Source organism: Macaca mulatta, chromosome 1, assembly GCF_049350105.2.
Source record: "Macaca mulatta isolate MMU2019108-1 chromosome 1, T2T-MMU8v2.0, whole genome shotgun sequence".
NCBI lineage: Eukaryota > Metazoa > Chordata > Mammalia > Primates > Cercopithecidae > Macaca > Macaca mulatta.
The window spans coordinates 13,692,764-13,714,877 of NC_133406.1; the positions used below are offsets into that span (position 1 = coordinate 13,692,764).

At 47.5% G+C, this 22,114-nt stretch overlaps 1 protein-coding gene across 14 annotated transcripts in view; it reads right to left on the reverse strand.

Annotated features, from left to right (window-relative positions):
- Nucleotides 1–6,719, reverse strand: part of TBCE (tubulin folding cofactor E) — an 83,322-nt gene extending 76,603 nt beyond the window's left edge. For 5 of the 14 annotated variants that reach the window (XR_003727395.2, XM_077992212.1, XM_015126572.3 and 2 more), the window contains exon 1: nucleotides 6,645–6,719. The gene's annotated coding sequence lies outside the window, so the exon portion shown is untranslated. 14 annotated transcript variants of the gene reach the window in all.
- Between the last annotated feature and the right edge of the window lie 15,395 nt (nucleotides 6,720–22,114).

Below are 22,114 nucleotides of genomic sequence, written 5' to 3' on the forward strand. Positions count from 1 at the left end.
TTTTTGAGATGGAGTCTTGCTCTGTTGCCCAGGCTGGAGTGCAGTGGTGCAAACTCGGCTCACTGCAACCTCCGCCTCACGGGTTCATGCCATTCTCCTGCCTCAGCCTCCTGAGTAGCTGGGACTGCAGGCACCCGCCACCACACCCGGTTAATTTTTGGTATTTTTAGTAGAGACGGGGTTTCACTGTGTTAACCAGGATGGTCTCGATCTCCTGACCCCATGATCCGCCCACCTCAGCTTCCAAAGTGCTGAGATTACAGGCGAGAGCCACCGTGCCCGGCCTCTCTCTCTCTCTCTTTTCTATTGGTAGAGAAGGGAATCTCTCTATGCTGCCCAGGTTGGTCTCAAACTGCTGGCTTCAAGTGATTCTCAGCCTTCCAAAGTGCTGGGATTACAGGTGTGAACCACCACACCCAGCCAATCATTTCTCTAATGCTGTTTACTACTCCAAAGAAAACAGCTAAAAACAGCTTTGATTTTTAAAATGTTACCTTATGAAGTATTTCCTTGGGAAAAATTCTTGAGATAGATAAATACGTTTAAGGTTCTACAAAGCCAGGCAGGAGCAGTGGCTCACACCTGTAATCCCAATACTTTGGGAGGCCAAGGCAGGAGGATCATCTGAGGTCAGGAATTTGAGAGCAGCCTGGCCACTATGGTGAAATCAATCCCATTTCAACTAAAAATACAAAAATTAGCCAGGTGAGGTGGAGCACATCTGTAATCCCAGCTATTCGGGAGGCTAAGGCAAGGAGAATTGCATGAACCTGGGAGGTGGAGGTTGCAGTGAGCCAAGGGTGAACCACTGCACTCTAGCCTGGTTGACAGAGCGAGACTCTGTCTCAAAACAAAAAAAAAAAAAAAAAAAAAATACATATCCAAGTAGACATTCTTGCACTACTTCTTTTTTTTTTTTTTTTTTTTTTTTTGGAGACGGAGTCTCGCTCTGTCGCCCAGGCTGGAGTGCAGTGGCCGGATCTCAGCTCACTGCAAGCTCCGCCTCCCGGGTCTACGCCATTCTCCTGCCTCAGCCTCCCGAGTAGCTGGGACTACAGGCGCCCGCCACCTCGCCCGGCTAGTTTTTTGTATTTTTTAGTAGAGACGGGGTTTCACTGTGTTAGCCAGGATGGTCTCGATCTCCTGACCTCGTGATCCGCCCGTCTCGGCCTCCCAAAGTGCTGGGATTACAGGCTTGAGCCACCGCGCCCGGCCTCTTGCACTACTTCTTAGTCTAAATCGATTTTTTTTTTTTTTTTTTTTTTGAGATGGAGTCTCATTCTGTTGCCCCAGGCTGGAGTGCAGTGGTGCAATATCGGCTCACTGCAAGCTCCGCCTCCTGGGTTCACACCATTCTCCTGTAGTCCCAGGTGGCAGGAGGCACCTGGGACTACAGGTGCCTCCTGCCACCACGCCTAGTTAAGTTTTGTATTTTTAGTAGAGACAGGGTTTCACCACATTGGCCAGGATGGGCTCGATCTCTTAACCTCAGGATCCGCCCGCCTTGGCCTCCCAAAGTGCTGGGACTACAGGAGTGAGCCACGGTGCCCAGCCTACTCCCATAATATTTTATATATAGAAAAGCAAAGACATTTTTTCTTTCTTTACACAACTGAAAGCCTACTATACAGGTGGTTCTATTCCTCACCTTTTCATTCAATAATATATCCTAGAGATTTACCCAAAGCTATGACAAGAGATTTTAATTTGGGGGGGAATATAGTATTTGAATAGATATACCATAATATACTTAACCAGTCTTCAAACTGAAGGATATTTAGTTAATACCAAGTTCTTGCTATCACAAACAATATTGAAGAAATTACGCCTACACGTTTATCTTCCTATATCTGTAGGAAAGTTTCTCAAAACTGGTATTGCTGAGTCAAAAAGTATGTGCATGTTAAATGTTAATAGCTAATGCTAAATGTTCCTTTATAATGGCTATATCAACTTACCCTGCTATCAGCAGTGTATAAACTCCTGTATTCTTACAACCTGGCCTTCATAATGTATTAATAAAATTTTGAGGCTGGGTGCCATGGCTCATGCCTGTAATTCCAACACTTTGGAAGGCCGAGGCAGGCGGATCACGAGGTCAGGAGACCGAGACCATCCTGGCTAACATGGTGAAACCCTGTCTCTATTAAAAATACAAAAAATTAGCAGGGCGTAGCGACAGGCGCCTGTAGTCCCAGCTACTGGGGGGGCTGAGGCAGGAGAATGGCATGAACCCGGGAGCAGAGGTTGCAGCGAGCCGAGACTGTGCCACTGCACTCCAGCCTGGGGGACAGAGTGAGAATCCGTCTCAAAAAAAAAAAAAAAAATTTTTGATGGTCAGTCTAATGAATAAAATATGTAGTTCATTTCCATTTCCATTTATGAACCAGCTGTTAATATACTTTGTGCGTTTCCTACTGGTTTATTGACCTTTTTCTTATCAATCTGCTTTTAAAATCTAAACTCAGTCTATTTCCTAGATCACTATAGACTTGAACAACTGGGCTCATGCAATCCTCCTGCTTCAGCCTCCCTAATCACTAGGCGGGGCAGGCATGTGCCACCACGCCCAGCTAAATTTTTTTTTTTTTTTTTTTTGAGACTTGTCGCCCAGGCTGGGGTGCAAAGGTGCGATCTCAGTTCACTGCAACCTCCGCCTCCTGGGCTCAAGGGATTCTTCTATCTCAGCCTTCCACGTAGCTGGAATTACAGGCACCCAGCACCATGCCTGGCTAATTTTTTGTATTTTTAGTAGAGAGGGGGTTTCACCATGTTGGCCAGGCTGGTCACAAACTCCCAACCTCAGGTGATCCACCCGCCTCCCAAAGTGCTGGGATTACAGGCATGAGCCAGAACGAGAGACCTCCTATATGATAAGGTAACTAAATAATTCTTCAAATAAAATAATTTGAAAAGAATAGAGGCCAAATTCGTTGGCGCATACCAGTAATCCCAGCACTTTGGGAGGCCAAAGCAGGCAGATCACGTCAGGTCAGGAGATCGAGACCAGCTTGGCACACATGGTGAAATCCCATCTCTACTAAAAATACAAAAATTAGCCAGGTGTGGTGGCCCACACCTGTAATCCCAGCTACTCAGGAGGCTGGGCAGGAGAATTATGATTATAATCCTTCCCCTCCTGGGTTCAAGCAATTCTTCTGCCTCCGCCTCCACAGCACTTAGGAGTACAGGCGCCCACCACCATGCCCAGCTAATTTTTGTATTTTTAGTACAGACGGGGTTTCTCTATGTTGGCCAGGTTGGTCTCAAACTCTTGACTTCCAGTGATCCACCCGCCTTGGCCTCCCAAACTGTATCTCACATAATTTTAAGGAGCTTCTACAAAAACTTTAGGCATTTTCCAAAGAAACTGAAGGCATGTCTTCTCTCTAAAACACCAATGACCTAAATGTGTACCAAACCCACAATTTTATGACAAAACTATACAAATGAGAACATAGAAAAGTAACTAACAGGCCGGGTGCGGTGGCTCACATCTGTAATCCCAGCACTTTGGGAGGCCGAGGTGGGCAGATCACGAGGTCAGGAGATCGAGACCATCCTGGCTAACACGGTGAAACCCCATCTCTACTAAAAATACAAAAAAATTAGCCGGGCGCAGTGGCGGCACCTGTAGTCCCAGCTACTCGGGAGGCTGAGGCAGGAGAATGGCGTGAACCCAGGAGGCAGAGCTTGCAGTGAACCAAGATCGCACCACTATACTCCAGCCTGGGCAACAGAGCAAGACTCCGTCTCAAAAAAAAAAAAAAAAAGTAACTAACAAACCAATTAGTCTGTGACTTTTCTTTACACTTACAAATACCATCAAATTTTCTAAAATCACTTCTCCACAAATTCATTCCAGCTACTAAAATAATCACTGGCAAAGAATGATGTTTTCCCTCTCTGGTAACCTCTATCTACTTTCTGGGTAATATTCATCTCACACCTAACAATATCTCTATCATACTGATTTCAAATTGTCTATCACATGGCATGTCATATGATGATAAGCACAAGGATAATGAGTGCAATGGAAATGTTAAAGATGGCGGTCGCTTGTCAGAGTAGGCCTTACTGAGAAGAAAATAGTCCCCACAATATGAGAGAGGTAAAAAACTGAGCCATGTGGACATATGAGGGAAAGGAATAGCAAGTGCAAATATCCTAAGGCTAGGATGCACTTGAGGAGGCCATACAATAGAGCAAACAGGAGACTAAAACAACATGAGATCAGAAGTGAAGCAGGGCTAGGTCACATAGGACCTTCGATGAATAATCCACTCTAAAGACTTTGGCTTTTTTGTTTTTTTTCTTGAGACTGAGTTTTGCCCTTGTTGCCCAGGCTGGAGTGCAATGGGACGATCTCGGCTCACTGTAACCTCCTCCCCCACCCCCCAGAGTTCAAGCGATTCTCCTGCCTCAGCCTCCCTAGTAGCTTGGACTACAGGCGCACGCCACCACTCCCCAGTAATTTTTTGTATTTTTTTAGTAGAGACAGGGTTTCGCCACTTTGCCCAGGCTGGTCTCGAACACTTGACCTCAGGTGATCCACCCGCCTTGGCCTCCCAAAGTGCCAGGATTATAGGCTTATTAACCCACTGTGCCATTTTTTTTTTTTTTTTTTGAGGCGGAGTCTTGCTCTGTCACCAGGCTGGAGTGCAGTGACATGAACTCGGCTCACTGCAACCTCCACTCCTCTCTTCCCCCACCCCCCACCGGGTTCAAGTGATTCTCCTGCCTCAGCCTCCTGAGTAGCTGAGATTACAGGCACGCACCACCATGCCTGGCTAATTTTTGTATTTTTAGTAGAGACGGTTTTTCACCATGTTGGCTAGGATGGTCTTGATCTCTTGACCTCGTGATCCACCCGCCTCGGCCTCCCAAAGTGCTAGGATTACAGGCATGAGCCACCACGTCCAGCCAACTTTGGCTTTTACTCTGGGTGAAATGTGTAGTCCTTGGAGGATTTTTGAGAGAAAAGAGATAAATTTTTTTTTAAAGGATCAATCGAAATGCTGTGATGCAAACAGACTAAAAGAGGAAAGAGCAGAAACTACTGCAGTAATTCAAGTGAGAGACAATGTAACTTGAACAAGTGAAGGTGATGAGAAGAACTTGGGAGTGTGGACAGATTTTGAAGATGGAGAGTCCATAGGATTTGCTGATATACATGAAAGAGATTAATCAGGGGTGATGCCAAAGATTTTGATCTGAACAAATATTTCAGTGGTGACAATGAATGTAAATCCAATAAACCTGCTAGTCAAAAGGCAGGCTGGGCCAGGCACCGTAGCTCACACCTGTAGTAGCCAGGTGTTTGAAACCAGCCTGGCCAACATGGCGAAACCCCGTCTCTACTACAAATACAAAAAAAAAAAAAAAATTAGCTGGGCATGGTGGCACACACCTGTCATCCCAGCTACTCGGGAGGCTGAGGTGGGAGAATTGCTTGAACCTGGGAGGCGTGGTTGCAGTGAGCTGAGATTGGGCCACTGCACACCAGCCCGGGTAACAGAGCAAGAATCCATATCGAAAAAAAAAAAAAAAGCAGGCTGTCCACTTAGATTGAAAAAAAAAAAAAAAACCCAGAGATGTGCTGTTTACAACAGTATATAAAATATAAACATACAGAAAAGTTAAAACAATATGAAAAACGTTTTGAAGCAAATATCAAAAGACAGCAGCTGTGGCTAAATTAATGACAGAGAAAAGAAAAGTCTTCTCTCTTCATCTCTACCTCCACTAACTTTCTCTAACAGTTTGGCAATTTGTTAATTCTGTCTTCCCGCCAGGACTGCTTCTCTGAGGACAAGGCTGTCACACCGTCATTTGGATCCACCCACAACTGAGAACAGTCCCCATGTGGTAGTAAACACCAAGTAAAAATAGTCACTTCAGGCCGGACGCGGTGGCTCACGCCTGTAATCTCAGCACTTTGGGAGGCTGAGACGGGTGGATCCCCTGAGGTCAGGAGTTCGAGAGCAGCCTGGCCAACATGGAGAAACCCCGTCTCTACTAAAAATACAAAAATTAGCCGAGCGTGGGGGCGGGCGCCTGTAATCCCAGCTACTCGGGAGGCTGAGGCAGGAGAATCGCTTGAACCCGGGAGGCGGAGGTTGCAGTGAGCCGAGATCGCCGCACTGCACTCCAGCCTGGGCGACAGAGCAAGACTGTCCCAAAAGAACAAACGAACAGTTACTTTAAGTGCTCTCCACCTACTTAACGTTATTTCTCTGTCATCACCAATGTTAACTGATTCGGCAGGACGGAGCTGTTCCTCTAAGAGGACACCTTGTAAAAGTCGTTGGTCGCCTGTACCATTTTCACCTCTTCCAAAGTGACATGGCAATTCTCTGAAAGAAGCTTAAAATGCGAAGGATCACGTGCGGTTACTCCTAAACAAGGCCTTCCAGAAGGGGCAGGGCGGCCCCAACCCAGCCGGCTGGACCGCCTCCCAGCACACACGCACTCCCTTCGGGCCCGCACTTCTGGGCTGGTTCAAAGCCGCACGGAACAGGCAACGCCCGGCTATGGCAATCTGGGAAGATTCCAGGAAAGGAAGAAAAGGCAAAGAGCAGTGCAGGGTGACGCACCGGCCAGGAATGCTCGTTCCGGAAGCTCCCCGAACCTCTGAAGCTCACCTGCCCGCGGAGACTCCAAGTGTTCGGAGCAGCTGCCCCTCCAGCGCACTGCACAGCAGCGAAGCTTTAGGCTCTGGCCGGAAATGCTGTAGGAAGTCCCGCCTCCACCGGAGTGAGCTACGGCTGCCGGAGCATAGACGAGAATGTCAACGACAGTATTGGAGGCGAGAGGAGTGGTCAACCCACCCAAGCCCCGCCTCTGAGCGGGGGCCCAAGCGATTTCCCAGTGCTGAAACCTGGGATGACAGAGCCGCCCAGGAACGCGCGTGTTCCAGTTTAGTAGGTACCACGGAAGTGAGTTACAAATCCTGCAAGAGGTTCAGTTCCATGTGTATTGAGAGCCTACCACGTAGGCAGCATGCGGTGGTCAAAGAGAAGAATATAGTGTTAATGCCTCCAAAACTAAAAAAAAAAAAAAAAAATTACCTAGTTAAAGCGTAAGGCAGAATGAAAGTAAATGCAGTGATAGAAAAAATAATAGAAAAGCAACTATCCTAGACATGTTAATTTCTGTTGAAACCGCCTTCGCAAAATTTTGACAGAGAAATCTGACATGGTTTACTCCCATCTTGCTTCTAGCCTCACAGGTTGGCTGTCTTTGCTCATTCCTGGGTACAGGACAAGCTAACTTTGCGAGAAATTTAGTTTATAGTTTAAATGATAATAACCCTTCCCCAAAACTGCCCTTTTAAAACTAAATGAAAGGCCACCAAGTTAGGAGGATGAGAGGGTCCTGAATTCTTCTAAGTTGTAATTGTAGTTAAATGATTACCACCCATTATTCCTCAGGTAACAAATTCGCATCTTCCCCAATTATTCCTGCAGATAACATCACTGTTGTAGAACCTAAGATTGGCCTTTTGAGATGTCTTTTCAGGTTTTTGCATTTCTGACAAGTGGATGGCCCCACCCTGACTCACCAACCTGGACCCCCCACCCACGAACAAACTCAGTGCAAGGGGACAGCTTCTACTTCTTACGATTTCACCTCTGACCCAACCAATCAGCACTCCCCATTCCCTGGCCCCCGTACCTGTCAAACTATCTGAAAAACCCCCTAACATCTGAGCCTTTGGTGAGATGGATTTGAGTAATAACTGTCTCCCACGGGGCACGGCCAGCCTCGTGTCAATTAAACTTTCTTTACTGCAATGCCATGGTTTCTGTCAATTAATTTTGTTTATGCAGCAGGCAGAAAGAACCCGTTGGTGGATACCACAGAGTCCACAACAAGAGCAGTTTGGGTAGAGTGAGTGTTAGCATTCCAAAAGCAGACTGAAGTGAGGTGAAGTGGAAAGGAAATTGAGGGAGCAAAGTCAAATGACTCTTCCAAGAAGTGACCTTCTAATTGTCATATTAAATGGACATAAACAGTCAGTATCCTGCTGGATGTCTCTACTGCTTTATACTTTGATAGTTCACTCCTTGGAACTAGAAACTAGATATTACAGTGACTGTTTTTTCTTTGGAAGAGGGGATTACAAACCACACTGGAAATTTGATAAAGGCTGTCTACCTACACACAAATTTTGCATATGATTTCAAGGATTGATTAATCCTTTGAAGCCCATGAATAGGCCTCAAAGGAGTCTATGGATCCCAAATTAAGACTCTCCTCAGCAGGGCACGGTGGCTCACGCCTATAATCCCAGCATTTTGGGAGGCAGAGGCAAGCAGATCATTTGAGCTCAAGAGTTCAAGACTAGTCTGGGCAATGTGGCGAAACCCTGTCTCTAAAAAAATACAAAAATTAGCCAGGCATAGTGGCAGGTGCCTGCAGTCCCAGCTATTCAGGAGGTTGAATTGGGAGAATCTCTTGAGCAGGGGAGACAGAGGTTGCAGTGAGCTGAAATCTCAACATTGCACTCCAACCTGGGTAATAGAGTGAGACCCTGTCTCAAAAAAGAAAAAAAGGCCAGGCTCGGTGGCTCATGCCTGTAATCCAATTACTTTGGGAGGCCGAGGTGGGTGGATCACCTGAGGTCAAGAGATTGAGACCATCCTGGCCAACAGGGTGAAGCCCTGTCTCTACTAAAAATACAAAAATTAGCTGGGCATGGTGCTGTGTGCCTATAATCACAGCTACTTGGGAGGCTGAGGCAGGAGAATCATTTGAACCTGGGAGGCAGAGGTTGCAATAAACTGAGATCACACCACTGCACTCCAGCCTGGTGACAGAACTAGATTACGTCTCAAAAAAAAAAAAAAAATTAGCTGGGTGGGGTGTAGTGGCACATGCTGTAAAACCAGCTACTCAAGAGGCTGAGGCAGAAATTGCTTGAACCTGGGAGGCAGAGGCTACAGTGAGCCAAGATCGTGCCGCTTCACTCCAGCCTGGGGGACAGAGCAAGACTCCATCTGAAAATGAATAAATAAATAAAGCCCTCACTTTTCAATTAGTTGGTGAGAAAAGAAAAAATAGGCCAGGCGCGGTGGCTGACGCCTGTAATCCCAACACTTTGGGAGGCTGAGGCAGGCAGATCACCAGGTCAGGAGTTCGAGACCAGCTTGGCCAATATGGTGAAACCTATAGTCCCAACTACTTGGAAGGGTGAGCCAGGAGAATTGCTTGAACCCGAGAGATGGAGGTTGCAGTGAGCCCAGATACCACCACTACACTCCAGCCTGGGCTACAGAGTGAGACTCCATCTCAAAAAATAAAATAAAATAAAACCATGTATAGCCAATCAATAGCTTATTTTATTTTTTTATTTATTTATTTATTTTTTTTTTTGAGAAAGAGTCTCGCTCTGTCACCCAGGCTGGAGTGCAGTGGTGTGATCTCAGCTCACTGCAAGCTCCGCCTCCCGGGTTCACGCCATTCTCCTGCCTCAGCCTCCCGAGTAGCTGGGACTACAGGCGCCCACCACCGCGCCCGGCTAATTTTTTGTATTTTTTTAGTAGAGACGGGGTTTCACCGTGTTAACCAGGATGGTCTCGATCTCCTGACCTCGTGATCCGCCCGTCTCAGCCTCCCAAAGTGCTGGGATTACAGGCTTGAGCCACCGCGCCCGGCCAGCTTATTTTATTTTAATGTAAATTATTATTGGTAAACAACTTAGAAACTACCTCTTCTTTTTTCCTTTAAAAACCCACTTGTAGAGGCCAGGTGCGGTGGCTCACACCTGTAATCCCAGCACATTGGAAGGCCGAGGTGGGCGAATCATGAGGTTGGGAGTTCGAGACCAGCATGACCAACATGGTGAAATCCCATCTCTACTAAAAATACAAAAATTAGCTGAGTGTGGTGGCATGCACCTGTAATCCCAGCTACTCGGGAGGCTGAGGCAGGAGAATTGCTAGTACCCAGGAGGCGGAGGTTGCAGTGAGCCAAGATTATGCCACTGCACTCCAGCCTGGGTGACAGAGCAATACTCTGTCAAACAAATAAATAAATAAAACCAAAACAACCCATTTGCAGACTGTGTGTCGTGGTTCATGCCTGTACTCCCAGCACTTTGGGAGGCATAGGTGGGTGGATCACTTGAGATCATGGTGAAACTCCATCTGTACTAAAAAAAATAAAAATACAAAAAAGAGTCGGGCGTGGTGGAACACACCTTTAGTCCCAGCTACTGGGGAGGCTGAGGCAGGAGAATCACTTGAACCTGGGAGGCAGACGTTGCAGTGACCTGAGCTGAGATCATGCCACTGCACTCCAGCCTGGGCAACAAAGTGAGACTCGGTCTCAAAAAAATAAAATACAATAAAAAGTTTAAAAATCACTGACTTAAGAACTGCACAGGAAGGCTGGTTTGAGCTGGCCTCCTGTCTGTTTGTTGGCTGACTCACAATAAAGCTTTTTTTTTTCTTTCTCAGAAACCTAGTGCCATAGGATTTGACTTCTGTACTACTTGATGGCCTTTCATTTAGTTTTAAAAGGGCAGTTTTGGGGAAGGGTTATTATCATTTAATCTATAAACGGCCGGGTGCAGTGGCTCAAGTCTGTAATCCCAGCACTTTGGGAGGCCAAGGTGGGCAGATCACAAGGTCAGGAGATCGAGACCATCCTGGCTAACATGGTGAAACCCCATCTCTATTAAAAATACAAAAAATTAGCAGGGCGTGGTGGTGGGTGCATGTGGTCCCAGCTACTCGGGAGGCTGAGGCAGGAGAATGATGTGAACCCGGGAGGTAGAGCTTGCAGTGAGCCGAGATCATGCCACTGCACTCCAACCTGGGCAACAGAGCGAGACTCCATCTCAAAAAAGAAAAAGGAAAAAAAAAAGAAACACCATATAGGCCAGGCGTGGTGGCTCACGCCTATAATCCCAGCACTTTGGGAGACCAAGGCAGGCAGATCACTGGAGGCCAGGAGTTCAAGACCATCCTGGGCAACATGGAGAAACCTCATCTCTACAAAAAATAGAAATAAAAAAATTAGACGGTTGCTCCTGCATGTGTCTGTTGTCCCAGCTCCAGGCACATAGGCTGAGGTGGGAGGATCACTTGAGCCCAAGAGTTCAAGGCTGCGGTGAGCCATGATCACACCACTGGTCTCCAGCCTGGGTAACAGAGCAAGACCCTGTCTCAGTAAAAAATAAGATAAAAAACACCACAAAGGCCAGGTATGGTGGTTCACGCCTGTAATCCCAGCACTTTGGGAGGCTGAGGCAGGTGGATCACCTGAGGTCGGGAGTTCAAGACTAGCCTGATCAACATGGAGAAACCCTGTCTCTACTAAAAATACAAAGTTAGCCGGGTGCGCTGGCACATGCCTGTAATGCCAGCTACTTGGGAGGCCGAGGCAGTAGAATTGCTTGAACTCGGGAGGCAGAGGTTGCAGTGAGCCAAGATTGTGCCATTGCACTCCAGCCTTGGCAACAAGAGTGAAACCCTGTCTCAAAAAAAAAAAAAAAAAAAAAAAAACCCACCACATAAACACAAGGCCCCTCCTGTGCCTCTCTCTGTTTCCCCTTCGTAACCCACTTCCAGGCTCACCCTCCCGTACCGACTCACCCTCCCATACCCACTCACCTGGCTGACTGACTGGCATGGCTGGGCAGGACTACCACCTTATGAGGAGGTGGGGGCTGCAAGCTGGGTGTACTGGGCTCTTCGGGGTCTCATACTCCTCAGCAAGCTCCCGTTTGATCTGTCTGGTGCTTAGGAGTAACCCTGAGGCAGGGGCTACAGGTGGTGGTGGCAGAGATGACACCTGAGGGCTCGCAGGTGGCAGGTCCCACAGTGGGCAAGACTGGATTGACCCGATGGGGTCCCCTTCAGATGGAGAGAGGCACCCTGGCTTGTGTCTAGGCCCTGGGGATTCAGCTTTCTCTCCCTATGGGGGGGGTGAGTAGGCCGTTTTGTAGCCTACTGGTGAGGAAGCCACAACAGCAATGGCGTGGAAAGGGCAGCCAAGGAGGTGGTGCCCATAGGCACCAGCGGGAAGACGTAGGGGCCTTGGGAGGTGTGTGAACATGGGTAGGACCCTTGAGAGGAGGTACAGAGTTAGAAGAAGAGACTGCAGGAGGTAGAGGGCAATTGGGGCCTGCTTGTCTGTAGAACATCTGGCTGTGAGATGGGGCCAGGTATGCTGGCCCTGATGGCTAGAGCCAAAGAGACCCCAGGGAGGAACACATGGCATAAGAGTGTGCATTGGCTGGGTGCTGTGGCTCACGCCTGTAATCTCAACACTTTGGGAGGCCGAGGCGGGTGGATCACCTGAGGTCAGGAGTTCGTGACCAGCCTGGCCAAAATACTGAAACCCCGTCTTTACTAAAAATACAAAAATTAGCCACTGATGGTGGTGAGCACCTGTAATCCCAGCTCCTTGGGAGGCTAAGGCAGGAGACTCGCCTGAACCTAGGAGGTGGAGGTTGCAGTGAGCCAAGGTAGTGCCACTACTGCACTCCAACCTGGGTGACAAAAGTGAAACTCCGTCTCAAAAAAAAGAAAAAAAAGAAAGAAAAACAGAGTGTGCATGGTATGGGCCTACAGCTCTCCAGGTGGTGGAGAAATGCTCCAGGTGGAGGGGGCCCAGAGCTTCCATGATGTTGCTGCTGGTGGTGATGGTGATGTTTTGGGGGTGATGTGGGCAGTGGACTGGCCTCCAGGAGAAGGAGGAAGCCTAAAAGGCCGCCACAGGGAGGAGGTTGTGGGGGACCCTAGCTCCACACAGCCTGGGCTGGACGAGAAGATTGAGTATACTTGGGGGGCTGATTGGGGACAGAGAGGCTTGTTGCAAGAGGGAAGGAGTGGGCCGGGCGCGGTGGCTCAAGCCTGTAATCCCAGCACTTTGGGAGGCCGAGGCGGGCGGATCACAAGGTCAGGAGATCGAGACCACAGTGAAACCCCGTCTCTACTAAAAATACAAAAAATTAGCCGGGCGCGGTGGCGGGCGCCTGTAGTCCCAGCTACTCAGGAGGCTGAGGCAGGAGAATGGCGGGAACCCGGGAGGCGGAGCTTGCAGTGAGCCGAGATCGCGCCACTGCACTCCAGCCTGGGCAACAGCGTGAGACTCCGTCTCAAAAAAAAAAAAAAAAAAAAGAGGGAAGGAGTGGGTATACCTGGGCAATGCCTGGGAAGCGGGGTACTGGGAGGCAGAGGAAGAGGAGGAAGAACTGGAAGACGAGGCTGCTGCAGAGCTGCTACTAGAGCATGAATAAACCTCATTGGGGCACTGAGGTGGAAGAGGAGGAAGCAGGGAGCAGGGGCAGAGGTTGGGCTGAGGGAGCCAGAGTCCAGTCCTTCTCTGGGCCAGGAGGAAACCCTCACATTCCCTGCCCCATGGCACAGGGAGAGGACAGATGCTCTCTCCTTGTGCCATGGGGCAGGGGCCCTGGGCCAGGAGGAGAAGCTAATGTGTTGGGTTTTTTTTTCTTTGTTTTGCTTTCTGTGAGACGGATTCTAGATTTTGTCAGGCCTCTGAGCCCAAGCTAAGCCATCATATCCCCTGTGACCTGCACGTATACATCCACATGGCCTGAAGCAACTGAAGATCCACAAAAGAAGTGAAAATAGCCTTAACTGATGACATTCCACCATTGTGATTTGTTTCTGCCCCACTCTAACTGATAGACGTACTTTGTAATCTCCCCTGTCCTTGAGAAGGTTCTTTGTAATTCTCCCCACCCTTGAGAATGTGCTTTATGAGATCCACCCCCTGCCTGCAAAACATTGCTCCCAATTCCACCGCCTATCCCAAAACCTGTAAGAAATAATGATAATCCACCACCCTTTGCTGACTCCTTTTTTGGACTCAGCCCGCCTGCACCCAGGTGAAATAAACAGCCTTGTTGCTCACACAAAGCCTGTTTGGTAGTCTCTTTACACGGACGCGTGAGACATTTGGTGCTGAAGACCCGGGTCAGAGGGACTCCTTTGGGAGACCAGTCCCCTGTCCTCACCCTCACTCCGTGAAGAGATCCACCTATGACCTCAGGTCCTCAGACCAGCCAGCCCAAGGAACATCTCTCCAACTTCAAATTGGGTAAGTGGTCTTTTCACTCTCTTATCCAGCCTCTCTCGTTACCCTTCAATCTCCCTGTCCTTCCAATTTCAGTTCTCTTTCCTCTCTAGTAGAGACAAAGGAGACACATTTTATCCGTGGACCCAAAACTCTGATGCCGGTCACAGATTCAGGAAGACAGCCTTCCCTTGGTGTTTAATCATTGTGGGGACACCTGCCTGATTATTCACCCACATTCCATTGGTGTCTGATCACCGCAGGGATGCCTGCCTTGGTCATTCACCCACATTCCCTTGGTGGCAAGTCAATTGTAGGGATGCCAACTTTGGCTGCTCACCCACATTGCAGCCCAGAGCTGCTCCCCACCCCCTTTTCCGTGTATCTACCCTTCTCTTTAAACTTGCCTCCTTCACTATGGCAACCTTCCACCCTCCATTCCTCCTTTTTCTCTCTTAGCCTGTGTTCTCAAGAACTTAAAACCTCTTCAACTCTTGCCTGACCTAAAATCTAAGTGTCTTATTTTCTTCTGCAACACCACTTGGCCCCAATACAAACTCGACAATGGTTCTAAGTGGCCAGAAAATGGCACTTTTGATTTCTCCATCCTACGAGACATAGATAATTTTTGTCGAAAAATGGGCAAATGGTCTGAGGTGCCTGATGTCCAGGCATTCTTTTACACATCGGTCCCTTCCTAATCTTTGCTCCCAATGCAACTAGTCCCAAATCTTTCTTCTTTCTCTTCTGACTGTTCCTTCACTCTCCACCCCAATTTCTGAGTCCTTCGAATCCTTCTTTTCTACGGACTCATCCGACCTCTTCCCTTCTCCCCAGGCTGCTCCTCGCCAGGCCCAGTCAGGTCCCAATTCTTTGTCAGCGTCTGCTCCCTCACCCTATAACTCTTCTATTACCTCCCCTCCTCACACCGGGTCTGTCTTAGTTTCATTCCACGACTAGCCCTCCCCACCTGCCCAACAATTTCCTCTTAGAGAGGTGGCTGGAGCTGAAGGCATAGTCTGGGCACATGTGCCTTTTTCTCTATCAGACCTTTCCGAGATCAGCCAGCGTTTAGGCTCTTTCTCATCAGTCCCCACTAAATATATACAGGAATTCTGATATCTAACTCTGTCCTACAATTTAACCTGGGGTGACTTAAATGTCATCCTAACTTCTACCCTCTCTCCGGAAGAATGGGAAAGAGTTTTTTCTCTAGCCCAATCTCACGCTGATAACCACTGGCTTCATGAGTCAGGCCTCCAGGAAGGCGTTAGAGCAATTCCCCGAAAAGATACCCAATGGAACTATCAGGCAGATTCCCCAGGTTTAGGTAGGCGAGATTACATGGTTTCCTGCCTAGTTGAAGGGCTTAAAAAGGCAGCTTACAAAGCTATTATGACAAACTTAAATAAACTACCCAAGGTAAAGACGAAAACCCAGCCCAGTTCACCGCCCGCTTAGCAGCAACCTTTAGATGCTTTATCGCCCTAGACCCTGAGGGGCCAGAAGGCCGCCTTATTCTTAATATGCATTTTATCACCCAGCCAGCTCCTGACATTAGAAAAAAGCTTCAAAAATTGGAATCCAGCCCTCAAACCCCACAACAGGAATTAATCAACCTCACGTTCAAGGTGTACAATAATAGAGAGGAGGTAGCCAGACAGCAACTAATTTCTGAGTTACAGCTACTTGCCTCCACTGTAAGACCACCCACAACCACGTCTCCAGCATACAAGAACTTCAGAACATCCAAGCCACAGCTCCTAGGGGCTCCTTCAAAACATCCTCATGGACCTTGCTTCAAATGCCAAAAGACTGGCCACTAAGCCTCAGAATGCCTGCAGCCCGGGATTTCTCCTAAGCCGTGCCCTGTCTGTGCGGCCCCCACTGGAGGTCAGACTGACTCACATCACCGCTGCTCCTGAAGCCCCTGGAGCCCAAACCCAGTGTTCCTTGGCTGACTCCTTCCCAGACCTCCTCGGCTTAGCAGCTGAAGACTGACGCTGCCCAATTGCCTCAGAAGCCCCCTGGACCATCACGGACGCTGAGCTTCGGGTAACTCTTACAGTGGAGGGTAATTCTGTCCCCTGAATTGATACGGGGGCTACCCACTCCACATTACCTTCTTTTCAAGGCCCTGTTTCCCTTGTCTCCATAACTTGTGGGCATTGACGGCCAAACTTCAAAACCCCTTAAAACTCCCCAACTCTGGTGCCAACTTGGACAACATTCTTTTCTGCACTCCTTTTTAGTTATCCCCACCTGCACAGCTCCCTTATTAGGTCAACACATTTTAACTAAATTATCTGCTTCCCTGACTATTGCTGGCCTACAGCCGCACCTCATTGCTGTCCTTTTCCCCAGTTCAAAGGCTCCATCGCATCCTCCTCTCATATCCCCCCACCTTAACCCCCACAAGTACGGGATACCTCTACTCTCTCCCTGGCAACCGATTACATGCCCATTACTACCCTGTTAAAACCTAATCACCCTTACCCTGCTCAACACCAATATCCCATCCCACAGCATGCTTTAAGAGGATTAAAGCCTGTTATCACTCGCCTGTTACAGCATGGCCTTTTAAAAGCCTATAAACTCTCCTTACAATTCCCCCATTTTACCTGTCCAAAAACCAGACAAGTCTTACAAGTTAGTTCAGGATCTGTGCCTTATCAACCAAATGGTCTTGCCTATCCACCCCGTGGTGCCAAAGTCATATACTCTCCTTTCCTCAATACCTCCCTCCATAACCCATTCTGTTCTAGATAAACCTAGCTGACCCCATAAATCCTAAATCCTTTCCCCATTCCCCTTTCTATTCCTTAAAAAACAGCCCTAAAAGCTGCTCCCATACTAGCTCTCCCTAACTCATCCCAATCCTTTGCATTACACATAGCTGAAATACAGGGCTGCGTGGTCAGAATTCTTACATAAGAGCCAGGGCCACACCCTGTAGCCTTTCTGTCCAAACAACTTGACTTTACTGTTTTAGGCTAGCCCTCACATTATTCCTGACACCACATCTGACCCCCATGACTGCATCTGTCTAATCCACCTGTCATTTATTCGATTTCCCCATATTTCCTTCTTTCCTGTTCCTCACCCTGATCACACCTGGTTTATTGATGGCAGTTCTACCAGGCCTAATTGCCACTCACCAGCAAAGACAGGCTATGCTATAGTATCTTCCACATCTATCACTGAGGCTACCGCTCGGCCCCCTCCACTACCTCTCAGCAAGCCAGACTCATTGCCTTAACTTGGGACCTCATTCTTGCAAAGGGACTACATGTTAATATTTATACTGACTCTAAATGTGCCTTCCATATCCTGCACCAGCATGCTGTTTTTTGGGCTGAAAGAGGTTTCCTCACTATGCAAGGGTCCTCCATCGTTAATGCCTTTTTAATAAAAACTCTTCTCCAGGCCGCTTTACTTCTGAAGGAAGCTGGAGTCATACACTGCAAGGGCCACCAGAAGGCATCAGATCCCATCGCTCAGGGCAATGCTTATGCTGATAAGGTAGCTAAAAAAGCAGCCAGCATTCCAACTTCTGTCCCTCATGGCCAGTTTTTCCCCTTCTCATCAGTCACTCCCACCTACTCTCCCACTGAAACTTCCCTATCAATCTCTTCCCACACAACGCAAATGGTTCTTGGATCACGGAAAATATCTCCTTCCACACTCACAGGCCCATTCTATTCTATCGTCATTTCATAACCTCTTCCATATAGGTTACAAGTCGCTAGCCTGCCTCGTAGAACCTCTCATTTCCTTTCCATTGTGGAAATCTATCCTTAAGGAAATCACTTCTCAGTGTTCCATCTGCTACTCTACTACTCCTCAGGGATTCCCTTCCCTACACATCAAGCTCAGGGATTTGCCCCTGCCCAGGACTGGCAAATGGACTTTAATCACATGCCTCAAGTCAGGAAACTAAAATACCTCTTGGTCTGGGGTAGATCCTTTCACTGGATGTGAAACAATTAATGAGGGATCCACCCCTATGACAGAATCACCTCCCACACTAGGCTCTACCTTCAACCCTGGAGATTACATTTCAATGTGAGACTTGGAGAGAACAAATATCCAAACCACATCACCCTTCATTTTTGCATCTAATGTCTGGAACCTGTGGCTTCCTCCACCTTATCTCAGCTCCCCTCAAAATTTTTGGAACTCTTATACCCATTTGCTGTAACTTCCTTGATCACAACAAGAGTCCAATCCAATACAACTGAAACCTCTTCTGTATTTTTTTTTTTTTTTTTTTTTTGAGATAGAGTCTCACTCTGTCACCCAGGCTGGAGTGACACCTTGGCCTCCCAAAGTGCTGGGATTATAGGCTTGAGCCGCTGCACCCAGCCTGGCTAACTTATTAGTAGGATTTTAAATAGAGTACAATAGGAGGGCAGGAGAACCAGGTTCAGGTTCAAGGCAAAGAACTGAGACAGACAAGAACCAAAGCAACATGTATCATTTGGCCAACATATGCTGCCAGATAAGTGAAGTGTTTTCTCCACTCAAAAATCTCCTTGGACACAGTCCAGCTGGCCAAGATTAGGTCATGTATCCAACCTTTGACTGTAGCAGGTCACTGAGAGGAAAGATATAACAATGTCCAGATACCCCTTGGCTTCTGTATGGGTTACTTTGGCTGTGCCCAACTGGGGAAAGGTAATTCACCAAAAGGAAATTAAACTGTCATTAGGAAGAATTGGCCGGGCGCGGTGGCTCAAGCCTGTAATCCCAGCACTTTGGGAGGCCGAGACGGGCGGATCACGAGGTCAGGAGATCGAGACCATCCTGGCTAACACGGTGAAACCCTGTCTCTACTAAAAAATACAAAAAAACTAGCCGGGTGAGGTGGCGGACGTCTGTAGTCCCAGCTACTCAGGAGGCTGAGGCAGGAGAATGGCGTGAACCCGGGAGGCGGAGCTTGCAGTGAGCTGAGATCCGGCCACAGCACTCCAGCCTGGGTGACAGAGCGAGACTCCGTCTCAAAAAAAAAAAAAAAAAAAAAAAAAAAGGAAGAATTAGGATGGGAGAACAGCCAATAAACAAGGGTATTAATAGCACCTACAGAGATCATGCCTTTTTATGCATTAAGTATACCTTTTACATATTAAGTATATATTAAGTAAAACAATCTAGGTTAACAGTAGACGTCCAAGAATATTGTTTTTCTTTTAAAGGACATGGTACATTATTCGAATTGGAAAAATCCTGCCATGAGTCCATGTTAAAGAGATGTTTTCCAGCTGCCTTACTATGAAGTCAGTGTCTCACCATCAGAGTGCAATTGGTCTGTAAGGCATAACAAAAAGACCTTGTATTCAGTCATAGCCTCTGAAAGGCCATTAGTTACCAAAGGCCATATTTAAGTTTTGCTTTGTAAGGTCTCTACTAAATACTTAGCTAAGGCCATTCTCTTACTCATCTTCTATCTGGGTGAAGGGAATTGGTTTGTTTCTTTTAGTTACATTGTTACTTATTACAGACATTTTGATTTGGAGAGGTCTTCAGCAAGAAATTACAACTTTGTAAGTTAGAGATACAGCAAATTTAGTGAGTGGCTAGGGAAACATGTCAGACATACTACGAATATAGGCATGAATGTGAGAACTTGTAGGATTATTATTTTTTTTTGAGACAGAGTCTTGCGCCGTAGGCTGGAGTGTGGTGGCGCTATCTCTGCTCACTGCAACCTCCACCTCCTGGGTTCAAGCGATTCTCCTGCCTCAGCCTCCTGAGTAGTTGGGACTACAGGCATGCGCCACCACACTTGGCTAATTATTGTATTTTTAGTAGAGATGCGGTTTTGCCATGTTGGCCATGGTTGTCTCGAGCTCCTGACTTCAAGGGATTCACCTGATATGGACATGCAGGAGCAACCGGCTAATTTTCTCATTTCTATTTTTTGTGGAGACGAGGTTTCATCATGTAACTAGGTTGGTCTTGAACTCCTGGCCTCCAGCGATCTTTCTGCCTCGGCCTCCCAAAATACTGGGATTACAGGCTTGAGCCACTGAGCCCAGCTGGATATCTTTAGTTAAGAATGAATAGATAGGGTTAGGTGAAGTAAAGGCTATTAAGGAATGATAGGAGATAAGATGTGAAGCAGATTATAGAGAGATTTGACGGTGAAGCTGAAGTGTTTGTCCTACAAAGGATTTTTGAACAGAAGTATACAACATAAAAAGTAATAATATTAATCTGGCAGTTGTGTGCAAGATGGGTTGAAAGAACAGATCCAATAAGTCAGGAAACATGAATTGTCCATATATGCAATGACATTCCAAGCCAGCTGGGAATTACTGGTGTGATCTTTGGTTTGTTGCAGCAGTCACTAGCTAAATAATATATTACTATTGGAGCCATGATGTGACACAGGAAACTGCATCAAATTCTTCCAACTTCCTCATTAAATTGATACTCATAGTTGACTTGAAGGTCAATTGAGAATTTCTCCCAATATTAATGACATTCTCATGGTGCTGAATCCTCTCTTGGTTTCCTCTGAACTATCAGAATTTATATTCAGATTTTTTTCTCAATCGTTATAACACTGTCTTAAATTTTATATATTTTATCTTTAGTGCTAACTCATTTATAGAATCCTACAATTTTATTTAATTTTAATTTTTTTTTGAGACAGAGTTTCGCTTTAGGCCAAGCCACTGCACCAGACCTAAATGCTACATTTTATTTTGATTCACTTTCTTTTTTTAATTGAGACAGAGTCTCCTCTGTTGCCCAGCTGGAGTGCAGCAGTGGGATCTCACTGCAACCTCTGCCTCCTGGGTTCAAGCGAGTCTTCTGCCTCAGCCTCTTGAGTAGCTGGGACTACAGGCACGCACCACCATGCCTGGCTAATTTTTGTATTTTTAGTAGAGATGGGGTTTCACCATATTGGTTAGGCTGGTCTCGAACTCCTGACCTCCACATCCGCCCGCCTTGGCCTCCCAAAGTGCTGGGATTACAGGCATGAGCCACCCCACCCGGCTGGTTCAATTTCAATTCACAGAGGTTTTCGAACCTTAATTGGCTAAATTTCAGGGTTCAACAAATTAAACAAACTTAAAACATTATTATACTTTCACTTTTGTTATCAAACCATACATGTAATTTCATAATAACTTATTTTTTTTTTTTTTTTTTTTTGAGACGGAGTCTCACGCTGTTGCCCAGGCTGGAATGCAGTGGCGCGATCTCGGCTCACTGCAAGCTCCGCCTCCCGGGTTCCCGCCATTCTCCTGCCTCAGCCTCCTGAGTAGCTGGGACTACAGGCGCCCGCCACCGCGCCCGGCTAATTTTTTGTATTTTTAGTAGAGACGGGGTTTCACTGTGGTCTCGATCTCCTGACCTTGTGATCCGCCCGCCTCGGCCTCCCAAAGTGCTGGGATTACAGGCTTGAGCCACCGCGCCCGGCCAATAACTTTTTTTTTTTTTTTTGAGACGGAGTCTGGCTCTGTCGCCCAGGCTGGAGTGCAGTGGCGCGATCTCGGCTTACTGCAAGCTCCGTCTCCCGGGCCCACGCCATTCTCCTGCCTCAGCCTCCCAAGTAGCTGGGACTACAGGTGCCTGCCACCGCGCCAGGCTAATTTTTTGTATTTTTAGTAGAGACAGGGTTTCACCGTGTTAGCCAGGATGGTCTCGATCTGACCTTGTGATCCGCCTGCCTCAGCCTCCCAAAGTGCTGGGATTACAGGCGTGAGCCACAGTGCCCGGCAATTTCATAATAACTTATTAGAAAATCTACTAAGAGGCTGGATGCAGTGGCTTACACCTGTAATCCCAGCACTTTGGGAGGCCAAGGTGGGCAAATCACCTGTGACTGGGAGTCCCAGACCAGCCTGGCCCACATGGTGACATCCTGTCTCTACTAAAAATACAAAAAAATTAGTTGGGCATGGTGGCACACGCCTGTAGTCCCCAGCTACTTGGGAGGCTGAGGCACGAGAATAGCTTGAACCCAGGAGGTGGAGGTTGCAGTCAGCCGAGATCACGTGACTGCACTCTAGCCTGGGTGACAGAGCAAGACTCTGTCTCCAAAAAAGAA